Genomic DNA, 11,905 nt, shown 5'->3' on the forward strand with positions numbered 1-11,905 from the left:
TCGGTACACAACGCAATCTCCACTATCCAGAGGAGACTTGCATTTTCTGCTGTCAATCCTCTTTACTGAGGAGCCTGGATCCACTGAACTGGTTAGCTGCCTGTTCACACACGCTCTCCAAATTCTGTGTCTACCCCCTAACACACTGATCAGCAGGTATAGCTGCCTCACTGCGCCACAGAGACCTGGGTTCAATTCCCGCCTGTCAATTCCTGTTGTGTGGAGTTTGCACATTCTCCCCATGGCCCCATTCCAAAAATGTGCCGGTTAGGTGAATTGGCCATGCTTAAATTGCCAATAGCGTTAGGTGAAGGGGTCAATGTAGGAGAATGGGTCTGGGTGGGTTGCTCTTCGGAGGGTCGGTGTGGACAGTTTCCACGCTGTAAGTAATGTAATCTAATCTTGCTCAGGTGTCCGACCACCTGGATAAACCCGTATTCACATGTCCCTCACTTTATTCAGTGAGTAAATAAAATGCTGGGAACTTCAGTTACTTACTCAAAAGAACCCACAGAAAACAAATTTGAAAAAGTAGGAACAGGTATTTAATACGAGGCCTTGGGCCCTCTTAGTCCTTTCAGACAGGATTTATCAGCAGAATTATTATCAGAGCTTTACTGGAGTTATTAACATCTATAATTGCTCTCCACACTATGTTAGTGCCTTTAAACTTTCTGACAGATAGGGCACTATCAGCTACTGAGATCATTGTCACTCAGTCTGTAATTATTGAACAGTGGATACAATGAATTTGTCTTTGCTCGAATATTTAAGAATTGATTTCAGTGCTCACTATCCCAGCATTATCATTCCCGATAGACTCGGCATTAACCAGGAAATAAATCCTCATCAACAATTTCAGTGAACTGCTTTTCAGTAAAGAGCGTATCGTTCGCTTTCCACAAACTTCCTCCTGAACTCATTCCAAACTGAAACAGTGAGCTTGACAGTAACAGACCCGCGGGAAGATGTGGTGAAATGAGCGGAGACAGGACAGATGGGAATGAACGGGTGAGGGGGTGGGGGTCGGGGGGGGGGGGGGGGGTAGAAATGTATACATTTTGGAAGGAAGGTTCAGGATTGCCAATAGAAACTGAAACTTAACACGAGTCCCCGGTCACGTTGGTAACAACTGCCACACACCCACTGTATCAGGGACACACAGACATTCACAACACGGAGCTGTGACTGGATACGAATGGGTGTTCCTGCTCCTAACTGACCAAAGGAACGGTAAGGATGCAAAAAAAAAAGTCAACCCTTGCGGATTATAGGCGTCAGAGCAGTAAATGTTAATTAATATAGGATGGTGCAAACTCTGTAGCTTTTACAGTGTCATGCTCAGATGGGCTATGTGAGAATATTATATGCACATTGGGTTGTTATGAGAATTTCAAACACACATCGGATTATAAATTCACAGGGTGACACAGCATGGAAACAGCCCCTTCAGTCCAACCAGTCCATGCCAATCATATTCCCAAACTAAACTAGTTCCACTTGCCTGCATTTGGCCCACATCCCTCCAAAATTGTGTATCCAAATGTCTTTTAAATGTTTTTACTGTACTTGCATCCACCACATTCCCTCGCAATTCATTCCACACATGAACCTCTCTCTGTGTAAAAAAAAGTCGTCCCTCATGTCCTTTCTAAATACAAAGAACAAAGACAATGTACAGCCCAGGAACAGGCCCTTCGGCCCTCCAAGCCTGAGCCGATCAAAATGTACTGCCTAAACCTATTGGTCGATTCCTAAGCATCTGTATCCCTCTACTCCCCACCTACTCATGCATTTATCCAGATGCATCTTAAATGAATGTAATGCCTGCCTCTACCACCTCTGCTGGCAACATGTTCCAGATGCCCACCACCCTCTGTGTGAAGTATTTGCCACGTGTATCCCCCTTAAACTTTCCACCTTTCACCTTGAAAGCATGACCTCTCGTTATTGAATCCTTCACCCTGGGAAAAAGCTTACTTCTATCCATCCTGTCTACACACTTCATGATTTTGTAAACCTCAATCAGGTCCCCCCTCAATGTCCTTTTTTCTAACGAAAATAAACCTAACCTACTTAACCTCTCTTCATAGCTAGCACCTTCTATACCAGGCAACATCCTCGTAAACCTTCTCTGCACCCTCTCCAAAGTGTCCACATCCTTTTGGTAATGTGGCAACCAGAACTGTACACAGTATTCTAAATGCGGCCGAACCATGGCCTTGTGCAATTTTAACATGACTTGCCAACTCTTACACTCAATACCCCGTCCAATGAAGACAAGCATACTATATGCTTTCTTGACCACTCTATCCACCTGTGCAGCAACCTTCAGCAACCTGCACTCCCACATCTCTCTGCCCATCAACTTTTCCCAAGTCTCTTCCATTCATTGTATTATTTGCTCTAGAATTAGACTTGCCTAAATGCATCACCTCACATTTGTCTGGACTGAAAGCATCTGCCACTTTTCTGCCCAACTCTCCAATCTATCTATATCCTCCTGTATTCTCTGGCAGTCCTTTATGCTTTCTGCTACTCCATCAATCTTTGTGTCATCTGCAAACTTGCTGGTCATTTAGGTATATTACAAACCGTGGTGGGCGGCACGGTGGCACAGTGGTTAGCACTGCTGCCTCACAGCGCCTGAGACCCGGGTTCAATTCTCGACTCAGGCGACTGACTGTGTGGAGTTTGCACGTTCTCCCCGTGTCTGCGTGGGTTTCCTCCGGGTGCTCCGGTTTCCTCCCACAGTCCAAAGATGTGCGGGTCAGGTGAATTGGCCATGCTAAATTGCCCGTAGTGTTAGGTAAGGGGTAAATGTAGGGGTATGGGTGGGTTGCGCTTCGGCGGGTCGGTGTGGACTTGTTGGGCCGAAGGGCCTGTTTCCACACTGTAAGTAATCTAATCTAATCTAACAGTGACCCCAATACTGACCCCTGTTGAACACCACTGGTCACCTTTCTCCATTTCGAGAAACTCCCTTCAACTACTACTCCTGTCTCCTGTTGCTCAACCAGTTTTTTATCCACCTAGCTAGAACACCCTGCACACCATATGACTTCACTTTCTCCGTTAGTCTACCGTGGGAAACCTTATCAAATGCCTTACTAAAGTCCATATCTATGACATCAACAGCCCTTCCTTCATCTATCAACTTGGTCACTTTCTCGAAGAGCTCTATTAAGTTGGTAAGGCACGATCTCCCCCGCATAAAACCATGTTGCATATCACTTATAAGCCCATTCTTTTCTAAATATAAATAGATCCTATCCCTCAGTATCTACTCCAGCAACTTTCCCACCATTGACGTCAGGTTCACTGGTCTGTAGTAACATGGAATATCTCTACTACCCTTCTGGTACAGGGGGACAACATGAACAACCCTCCAGTCCTCTGACACCTCACCTGTATTTAAGGATGCCACAAAGATATCTGTCAGGGCCCCAGCTATTTCCTCTCTCACCTCCCTCAGCAACCTGGGATAGATCCCATTCGGTCCTGGGGATTTGTTCACCTTAATAACCTCTAGCCTACCCAACATATCTTCCCTACTTATGCCAACGTGATCCAGACTAGTCAAACTTCTATCTCTAATCTCAACATGCATCATGTTCCTTTCCTCAGTGAACACTGATGCAAAGTGATCATTCAGAATCTCACCCATTCTCTCAGGTTCGACACATAGCCTTTCTTCGTTTACCTTTAGTTACCCACTTGCTTCTTATATAAGAACAAAGTGCTTTGGGATTCTCCTTAATTCTGCTTGCTAAAGCTTTTTTATCCCCTTTTAGTCCACTTGATACCTCATTTAAGACTTGTCCTACTCTTCCAATATTCTTCCAGGACTCGTTCTGTTCTTAGCTGCCTAGACCTAATGTATGCTTCCCTTCTCTTCATGGCTAGTTGTACAATTTCTCCTGTCATCCATGGTTCACGAATCTTGACCGTCCTATCCTTTACCTTCAACGAGACATGCCTATTCTGCACTATCTTTAACCTATCTTTGAAAGCCTCCCACATCTAAAAAGTGAAATTCCCTTCAAATAGCTATGTCCAATCCACATTTCCCAGCTCCTGCCTAATTTTTATATAATTGGCTTTGGCCCAGTTTAGTACTCTTCACTTAGGACCACTCTCATCTTCATCTACGAATATTCTAAAACTTACAGAATTGTGGTCACTGTTTCCAAAGAAATTCCCCACCGCAACTTCTACCACCTGTCCTGGCTCATTCCCCAGTACCAGGTCCAATACGGCCTCTTCCCTTGTTGGACTATTGACATACTGGTCTAGAAAACTCTCCTGGACGCTTCTTACAAATTCTAGCCCACACAGACCTCTGATGTTAAGTGAATCCCAGTCAATGTTGGAAAAATTAAAATCTCCCATCACCACTACCCTATTACCCTAAATCTTTCTCCTCTGCCCTTAAAAATACTTTTAAACTCCCCATCCCAGGGAAAAAAGCTATTCTCCTTATCTATGGCCCTCTTGATTTTATAAACCTCGGTAACGTCACCCCTTAGCCTCCTACATTCCAGTGAAGAAAATCCCAACTTATTTCAGTAACTCAAACCCTACTTTCCTGGCAACATCCTGGTAAATCTTTTCTGAACCCTCTCCAATTTCATAATATCAGGCAGGGCGACCAGAATTGCTCACAGTACTCCAGAAGAAGCCTCGTACATTGTAGGCAACAACCACTGACTTTTATGGATCACCTTTAACTGACTCAGACTATCCCAGGACACGGCCCTGTATTATAAACCAAAACCCGGCAGCCAGGCCCGTTTGGAGCTGGAAGGTCATGTGACCAACAGCCTGGCCAAAGAGGGATGTTTGAAGGGAGAAAGGTGAAAGTGAAGTTCGGATACCGAGGGGCGAGGGAGAAGGAGAGCAACCCAGAGATTGGGGCCCAGGCAACCGGAAGACAGAGCCACCTGCGAGCGACTCAAATCAAGGGCGCTCCCATTGGACAGAGTTACAGGAATGCAGATATTTCAGAAGGGTTTACACTGGAGCTGATCTGGTAAAGATAGAGAGAGCAGAGAGGTCATGGATTTCAAAGTAAGGTGGAGAATATTAAAACCCAGATCCTCTTTCTCCAGGAGTCCAGGGAGCTCACTGAGTACGGGGAGGGGAGGGGGTTGGTGCTGTGTGTACAGGACACGGGTGAGTTTGACAGCAGGTTGACAGCGGGTGGGATGTGGGAGACCTGTCCGGAATGGGTTGGAACTGTCGAGATTGAGGATTTTTTTTTAAAAAGGCATGTTCTGCGCTGGGCTGATGTTGACTCGATAGACCGAATGGTTCCCCTCTGTGCTACAATAAATTCTTCTCTGACCCAATATGTTAAGAGAAAACTTAACTTGGGAATCACGGAAAGAATGAGAACCCAAGTGTAAAGCTCATAACAGTTTATTCCCGGAACGATACCGCTATTTCTGGGATTTCACAGATAGTGGGCGAGTGTGAGAATTCGATGAAAACAAAACACACAGCCTCCCCCAAAAAGCACAAAATCGTTTAATTTGTTCCTGCTTTCCAGTAAAAATACAGCCATGCAATTCACTCAGAGAGTCCGTGGCCATTCGGGCTATTAACCATCAAAAGCATTGCTCACTCTTTGTGGGTCTGAGGAAAGGTCACCAGATCCGAAACGTAAACTCCGATTTCTCTCCACAGATGCTGCCAGACCTGCTGAGCTTTTCTTGTTTCTGATGTACAGCATCCGCAGTTCTCTTTTGCGTGCTCTTTTCAGTGAACAGTGTCTTCCTGCAGTTCTGAGAGTATGTCAGCAGGTGGCAGCCGTGCACCGTGTAACAAAGAGAGTCCAAAACCTCAACCCATCCCAGCCTCAGTGAATTAGGGAAATGGAGCAACCAATATATACAAAGTACGGGATAAAAGCGAATTACTGAGGATACTGGAATCTGAAACCAAAAGCATCTGTAAGGAGAGAAAAGAGCTGATGTTTCGAGTCTAACTGACCATTTTTCTCTTTAAAATCAGGTGCTGCCAGACCTGCTGAGATTTTCCAGCATTTTCTCTTTTAAATCAGATGCCAGCATCCGCAGTAAAATTTGCTTACATACAAAGTACGGTCTTGAATAGCACAATCAGAACGTAAAATGCTTTGTTGGTTAATATCGCTTGGAAGGTTTGGTTGTGTGAAAATTGTTCTTCTCGCATCGACACCGGGAGAACTGCCCTGCTCCTCATCACAGTGGGATCTGAAACCCCTGGCCCACCGAGCCTGCACTGACCCATCTTCACTCGTTCAGTTTTCAGCAATTGATCCTTAATTGTGAATATTTTGGGAGCAGAAGAGTTTTTCCAAGGATCTTTTACAGCTCATGACGTTTCCTGCCTCAACTCCATCCTAAGCAATGCATTTCAGAGTCCCATCGCACTGAGGGAAAAACATCTTCCTGAAATCCCCTCTAACGAAGAGCAAAGAACAAAGAAAACTTACAGCCCAGGAACAGGCCCTTCGGCCCTCAAAGCCTGAGTTGATCCAAATCCATTGTCTAAACCTGTCGTCCAATTCGCAAGCATCTGTATTCTTCTTCTCCCCAACTGCTCATGCATCTGTCCAGGTGCACCTTAAATGAATCTACCGTGCCTGCCTCTACTACCTCTGCTGGGAACGTGTTCCAGTCATCTGCCACCCTCTGTGTAAAGTACCTGCCGCGTGTATCCCCCTTGAACTTTTCACCACTCACCTTGAAAGCGTGACCTCTCGTTATTGAATCCTTCACTTTGGGAAAAAGCTTATCTCTATCTACCTGTCTATACTCTTCATGATTTTGTAGACCTTAATCAGATCCCCTCTCAATCTCCTTTTTTTCAAATGAAAGCAATCCTAACCTACTCAATCTCTCTTCATAACTAGCACCTTCCATACCAGCCTCTCCGTGCCCCTTTTATTCGGATACTCCTCAATCAGATCCCCTCTCATCCTTGTCTGTTCTAAAGAATGCAACCCAAGTCTATCAGCTTCTCTTCAGAGCTAAACTGTTCTATCCTGTGAACCTGGGCTGCACCTCCTCCAAGGTAGCAGTGAATGTACACAGAACTAATCCGCAGTATAATCCCTCACCTTCAGAAACATCAGCTCGTCTGTTTGCTCCATCTGTTTCTGCAACTTTGAGAGTTTCTCCTCAATAGAATTTAAATTCTCCTGAATCTCTCGAAGGTTTTTCTCCATTGTTTCTACAATCCTCTCCTCTTCTTCCTTGAGATCTCTGAGTAAACGCTGCTCTTTCTCGGTGTGAATCTAGTTAGTGCATTTTAGTGAACTTGGATGTGATGTGGGTCTGCAGACTGCTCGCCTGTTCCTACCAAATGAAATGTGAAACCTCATTAATGTCCCATGATAAAGGGAACTAAACTGAGCCAGATCCCAGAAAATCAGCACAGGGAATGCTCTAAATCTTCTGTTTTCCTTCTTTTGTTTGCAGTTTACAAAACAGTCATTTCTTTTTTGTGAAAGATTTCAAAGATTCCAAATGATCCTTGGATTGGGAGAGTCAATCACAGAAGGAAAGGGATTACCTGAATTACCACGAGCGGGGGAAGACTAGATCAAGCACGTCTTTAGTTTATTGCCCTTGTGAATCTCAACAGCTTCACTGATCAGCAGGAAACTCTGAATCTGCTGTCGGAAACAAAATCAGAAATTGCTGGAGAATCTCAACAGGTCTGGTACCATCTGTGGAGAGAGAAACTCAAAGTTAACTCAGACTTTGTAAGAAACGGCACAGAGAGTCATAGAGTCGTAGAGATATACATCATGGAAACAGACCCTTCGGTCCAACCCGTCCACGCCGACCAGATATCCCAACCCAATCTAGTCCCACCTGCCAGCACCCGGCCCATATCCCTCCAAACCCTTCCTTTTCATATACCCATCCAAATGCCTCTTAAATGTTGCAATTGTACCAGCCTCCACCACTCCCTCTGGCAGCTCATTCCATACACGTGCCACCCTCTGTGTGAAAAAGTTGCCCCTTAGGTCTCTTTTATATCTTTCCCCTCTCACCCTAAACCTATGCCCTCTAGTTCTGGACTCCCCAACCCCAGGGAAAAGACTTTGCCTATTTACCCTCTCCATGCCCCTCATAATTTTGTAAACCTCTATAAGCTCACCCCTCAGCCTCCGATGCTCCAGGGAAAATAGTCCCAGCCTGTTCAGCCTCTCCTTATAGCTCAAATACTGGAAATGTTCATTCTCAACAAGTCCCATCTCCTCAATTTCAGCAAACAGCTTCAGGTGATCCTGGAGATCCTCACGCTTCACTTCCTCCTCTCTCAATTTCTGCCTTAAATTCTCCAGCTTGACAGACCTAACTCACTATTCACAAACACTCCAGACAGGGAAAATATCCTGCTGGAAAAGTGCAGCAGGTCAGGCAGCATCCAAGGAACAGGAGATTCGACGTTTCGGGCATAAGCCCTTCTTCAGGAATCTTCATTCCTGAAGAAGGGCTTATGCCCAAAACCTCGAATCTCCTGTTCCTTGGATGCTGCCTGACCTGCTGCACTTTTCCAGCAACACATTTTCAGCTCTGATCTCCAGCATCTGTAGACCTCACTTTCTCCCCAGAGAAAATATCCTCCCAGTATCTATCCTGTGAAGCCACATTCGGAATTACAAATGTTTCAGTAAGTTTATTTTTCTGTTCTCTAAGCTGTAGCTGTTATATACCATGTCTTCTCAATCTCTCGTCATCACACAGTTTCCAGCAGATATTCACCAAACCATCCAGAAAGTTTATGAAAAAGGTCTGTAAAATCCCAGTGCAACTTCATTATTCTGATAATTATTTTCTTTGAAATGGATTTAAAGTGAAAATACAGATGGTGATCTAAAGTGTTCCTCTGACTCTCTCCACAGAAGCTGCCTGACCTAAGAAAGGAGACCTTTCAGCCCATTGTGACAGTTAACCATCATTCACTTTCCTCACTTCTGTCTTTTATGCAGATTCTTTCCTCTGCTGCAGTGAGACTCTGTTAGCAGGTGGCAGCCATGTACCATATCGACTCTGACTTGTTGTCCTCACTATCTCCAAGACAGACAGACAGGGGCCTTTGCAGGAATTGGCACCAGGAGAAGGGAAATGAACATACAGACAAAGGATACCTGCACATTCTCCACACTCTCTGTCTCCTGTCTCTCAGAAAATTTCCCAGCCAGGTCAGTAACTTACCCTCAATTCCAAAGTTCTCAAAATAGTCGGCACTTGAAATTCGGTGTATGCTCCACATTGTCTCCTCAATGTGGCAACGAATTCCATATTTCCATCATCCACTGTAAAATAAATCCTCCTAAAGCAAGGGAAAGAGGGAATTCTGAGACTTTTTTGATGTTCAGCTGATGTTAGAAAAATAGACCAAGGCAAACTCGCTCCTTGCAAATCTCTGCCTTCTCTCTCTATCTGTCCCACTCTGGTGTTAATCTGTTCTGTTCTAGACTGACTCCCTCACAGTCCCTCTATAATGCCACTACCCTTTCCCAGCATGTGATTTGCTCGCTCTGGCTGTAGACATAGAGCAGAAATTAGGCCATTCAGCTCAATGAGTCAGCCCTACAATTCATTCATGGCAGATAAGTTTCTTTACCCCATTCTCCCCAAAACACTTGATCCCCTTGACACTCAAGAACCTATCTCTCTCCATCTTAAATATACTCAATGATCTGGCCTCCATAGCCTTCTGTGGCAATGAATTCCATAAATTCACCACTCACTGGCTGAGAAGTCTCTCCTTACCTCCATTCTGAAAGGTCTTCCTTTACTCCAGGGCTGTGCCATCGGGTCCTAGTCTCTCCTACCATCTTTCCAACAACAACTTCCAAAATATCTTTCCAATGACTACTGTGTCCAGGCCTTTCAGTATTCTTTATGTTTGGCTGATGAGCCTGTATCCTCAGCTGCTCACTTGAATCCTGGCCTTCACGTGGTGTACTTACCCTCTTAAGTATACCTCAGGCTGAGGATACCAGACTAGTGGGTTCAACTTCTGGGCTTTATTGGCAGAGGAATTGAGTTCCGGAGTCCTGAGGTCATGTTGCAGTTGTATAAGACTCTGGTGAGGCCTCATCTGGAGTATTGTGTGCAGTTTTGGTCGCCATACTATAGGAAGGATGTGGAAGCTTTAGAACGAGTGCAGAGGAGGTTTACCAGGATGTTGCCTGGAATGGTAGGAAAATCTTATGAGGAAAGGCTGAGGCACTTGGGGCTGTTCTCATTGGAGAAGAGAAGGTTTAGGGGAGATCTGATAGAAGTGTGTAAGATGATTAGGGGTTTAGATAGGGTAGATACTAAGAACCTTTTACCGATGATGGAGTCAGGTGTTACTAGGGGACATAGCTTTAAATTAAGGGGTGGTAGGTATAGGACAGATGTTAGGGGTAGATTCTTCACACAGCGGGTTGTGAGTTCATGGAATGCCCTGCCCGTATCAGTGGTGAACTCTCCTTCTTTATGTTCATTTAAGCGGGCATTGGATAGGCATTTGGAAGTTATTGGGCTAGTATAGGTTAGGTAGGACTTGGTCGGCGCAACATCGAGGGCCGAAGGGCCTGTACTGCGCTGTATCCTTCTATGTTCTATGTTCTATGACCTGACAATCAGTTCTTTTTGAAGCCCTTCAATAGGGAAGCCAAATGTTGCCTTGTCTCTCCGTAAAACAATTTAGATGACTCTGACCAGAATGTTGTGAATGCATTGGCCCAGCCATCAAATCAATATAAACACAAGCCAGTACCAATACAAGATAGTCCTAACTTCATAGGAATAAAGTTACAATAACCTTTAGTATTAAACATATTTGTCTAATCTTATTTGGTCCTTTAAGATGACAAGACTTTTCTTTTATATTATGCTAATATCATTAGCACCTGGCTAGGATGTTTGCACTGTGTCTGATACGTGGGTATTGTGATCTCAGGGTTTTACTTAGAGAATTTACCAAGTATCCCTTGCTATTTGGAAATCTGAAACAAACAGAAATTGGTGGAGAAACTGACAAAGCATCACTGGGCCTGAGATATTGACTCTGCTTTCTCTGCGTAGATACTGCCAGACCTGCTGAGTTTCAGTGTTCCTGGAACAGACCTACATGGAAAAGATCAGTAAAACTCACCTCATCTCAAAAATACTCACTCACTGCCGATTTTATTTTTATGTTGCCATTGTCATTTCATTCCATGGGCTTAAATTTTACTTTTAATTATTTCATGTAACAATTTCTGAAAAGCCTTCTCATTTCCAGAATCAAATTCCATTTGAATCCAAACTTTCATTAGAAAGCTCAAACACTTCAGTTAAGTGTGACTTACTCATTAAAAAACCCCACACAGGCTTTCCGCAATTATCCAGATTTGTTTAACTATGTTGAAGCTTATTGTTGAAATTTCCCACCAGAGGGTAATCTCACTGTCATGTTGCAGCTGGATTTATGTTGACACTTTTTTATAAAAGAAACTGAAACATTTACAATATTACAACTTAACAATATTACAAACTTCTCATACCTAACTAAATTTGAATTCTTGACTGTAAAAACAATATTGCAGGCCAGCAGGTGTAAAGGAACATGACTTGGACCAGCTGAATACTCTATTCATGCATCTTTACCACCTGAAGGTCTAAAACAGGTGAATGTTCCCACTGTCACCTAATGTCCCAACCTTAGATGGCAATGACTGAAGTTCCAGAGTAAATGTGGCATCACATCCCCCAAGTACCTACTACTCTCTTGACTCAAAACAAGAATTTTAAAATAATCCAGATGACATTGGAATGTAAGGTGCAAATTAAAAGTACATAAATATTGATACAATCTAAATTGTATCCATGCATACAGTGTTATAATAATGATTGTTATAAAATTGGAA

The sequence above is a fragment of the Hemiscyllium ocellatum genome, chromosome 35 (genome assembly GCF_020745735.1).
Source record: "Hemiscyllium ocellatum isolate sHemOce1 chromosome 35, sHemOce1.pat.X.cur, whole genome shotgun sequence".
NCBI classification, from domain to species: domain Eukaryota; kingdom Metazoa; phylum Chordata; class Chondrichthyes; order Orectolobiformes; family Hemiscylliidae; genus Hemiscyllium; species Hemiscyllium ocellatum.